The sequence below is a fragment of the Meles meles genome, chromosome 16 (genome assembly GCF_922984935.1).
Source record: "Meles meles chromosome 16, mMelMel3.1 paternal haplotype, whole genome shotgun sequence".
Lineage (NCBI taxonomy): Eukaryota > Metazoa > Chordata > Mammalia > Carnivora > Mustelidae > Meles > Meles meles.
In genome coordinates this window covers 62501-65000 of record NC_060081.1, presented here as the reverse complement: position 1 = coordinate 65000, position 2500 = coordinate 62501, and the positions used below count along the sequence as shown (strand labels likewise).

The 2500-nt window shown below is 78.4% G+C and overlaps 1 non-coding gene across 1 annotated transcript; it reads right to left on the bottom strand.

The window, feature by feature from the left end:
* Window positions 1-1298: 1298 nt before the first annotated feature.
* Window positions 1299-1451, bottom strand: LOC123927366. The gene has a single exon (XR_006815447.1). It is a non-coding gene; the product is annotated as a 5.8S ribosomal RNA (ribosomal RNA).
* Window positions 1452-2500: the final 1049 nt, after the last annotated feature.

The following is a 2500-nucleotide window of genomic DNA, read 5'->3' as shown; positions in this document are numbered from 1 at the left end:
GCCGAGGGAGGGGGGCCGAAAACGCGGGCGCGGGCGCGGGCGGGGAGCACGGGCCGGCGGCACAGGCGGGAGCCCTGCCGGGCTCGGGGGAGGGGGGAGGGGGAGACGGCCGAGCGGGGAGCGAGCCGCCAGGGCGGGCCGAGGGCGGCACGCGCACGCGCGCGGGGAGGCGAGGGCGGGGGTTGGAGGGAGCACGCGGGCACGAAGCCGGGGCGGCGGGCGGGCGGGGGGGCGGGGGGCGGCGGGGCGCAGCGGTCGCCCCCGACCGCCGGCCCTCGCATCCCCACACGCACCCCCCCACCGCCACCGCCCACGGGCACCGCCGCCCGGGCTCCTCTCCTCTCCTCCTCCCTTCACCGAAGCCCCCGCGCGCAACCGCCGCACGGCCGCGGGGCCGGGCGACGGACGGCGCGGCGCGCCCGTCCTCCCTGGACGACGACACGACACGACACACCCCGTCGACACCCCCCCAACCCCGACCCACCGCGGGCTCGGGGCACCCGGCGCGGCGCGGCCGCAACCCGGGGGAAGGCGCGCAGCGGCGGGCGGCGCCGCAGCGTCCCGCGGGCCGCCGCCGGGGCACGCGGCCCCGGGGCGCGGCCCCGCGCGCGCGCGACTCGGGCCTCGGCGCGAGCCGCCCGGACAGGGCGAAGGCCGGGGTCGCCGGCGGGGAGGGAGGGGCGGGCGCGGACCCCGGACGCCAGGCGGCGGCGGCGGCCCACGGAGGGGGGCCCCCGGCCGGGACGACCGGGGCTCGCCGCCGGGGGCACGGCGGCGAGACCGACGGCGTTCCGGGTCCGGGCTCTCCCCCACGACGGACCGCCACCGGCGAGCGGCACGGGACCGCGACGCCCCCCAACGCACAACCCGGGCGACCCCAAGACCGCGTGCGGCGCGAGGGATCTCCCCCCAGAGGAACCGCGGCGGCGGCCGCGGCCCTCAGCGCGAGCTCTCTCCTCTCTCCCTTTCTCGCGGGCGGGGCCGCCCCCCCCTGCCCCGGCGCCGGCACCGGCCCCCCCACCCCCACACACGCTCGCACGCCTCCACCCCCTCCCACGTCCCACACGCGCTGCACCGCCGGGCGGACCCGGCGGGGCGAGGCGAGGCGAGGCGTGGGCGGGTGGAGGGGCGGGGTGCGCGGGCGGTGGGGACCAGGGGCGCACGGGGCGGAGGAGGCCACCGTGTCTGCACTTAGGGGGACGGAGGGCACCGGCAGACCCAGGCCCTGCGAGGCAAACCCCCAGCCGCGCCACCCCCCCGGGGCGACAGACCCCTGGGGGAAGCGATTGATCGTGAAGCGACGCTCAGACAGGCGTAGCCCCGGGAGGAACCCGGGGCCGCAAGTGCGTTCGAAGTGTCGATGATCAATGTGTCCTGCAATTCACATTAATTCTCGCAGCTAGCTGCGTTCTTCATCGACGCACGAGCCGAGTGATCCACCGCTAAGAGTCGTACGAGTTTTGATCGTTCAGGGGGCCGACCCCCGGAGGGGCGGCCCCCCCTGGCACAGCACATTCCCCCGAAGGGGTGCCTCCGGCCGGCCAGTCGAGACACAAGCGAGACCAGACTCCGAGAAGGTCGGAAAGGTTGGACCACGGGGCATCCGGCCACCGCCCACCACGCGAGGAGCGGAGCTCGGACAACCCCACAGGCGCCCAGGGGGTTCCCACCTGCCCCCCACACACACACACACCGAGGGACGCGGGGCACACGCACACGCACGGCCGGGCGGGGCCGCCGGGCAGCCCCCTCCCGACGGCCGCGCGAAGACCGTGGCGCGGCATGGCAACCCCGGCCCCGGGGGGGGTGGGGTGGGGTGGGCGGCGGAGTCTGGGGGAGAAGGGAACCCCTCCTCCCCACGGGCCCGACCGCCCCGACCCGAGGCGGACGGGCGACCCCCAAAGGGTCTTTAAACCTCCGCGCCGGGACGCGCTAGGTACCTGGACAGGGGGTGGGGGACAGGCGAGGCGGGGGGGGGGGGGGCGGGACACGAGGCCGCAGGCCACCCCGCCTCGACGCCGATCCCGTCCGCGGCCAACCCCGCGGGGCACGGAAACCCCTGGCGCTGCCGGCCCGTGACGGAGGAGGCCCCCACGCCCCGCCGGGCGCCGCCACCGGCCCCGGCCTACACCGGCACCCGGCACCGCCTTCTCCCCCATTCCTTAACCCCCCCCCGCCAGCGCCGCCGGGGCGGACCGGACCCCTCTTCCTTGCCCGAGCACCCCGAAGCTCTCTTCGGCCCACACCCGCGTCCCTCCCCGCACCCGCGAACCCAGGCCCCCTTCGCCACCGAGGGCGAGGGGCTGCAGCGGGAAGCGGGGCACAGGCAGGCAGGGCGCGTGAGGCACGGGGGAAGAGAGCAGCAGGGGCGGGGAAGGCGAGGAGCCGAACCCGGGCCCGGGGCCTGGGCGTGGGGGCCGGAGGGGGAGAGACGCGGAGCCGGGGAAGGGCAGGCTCGGAGCGGACGACGTCCGACGGACCGAGAAGACGCGAACCGTCC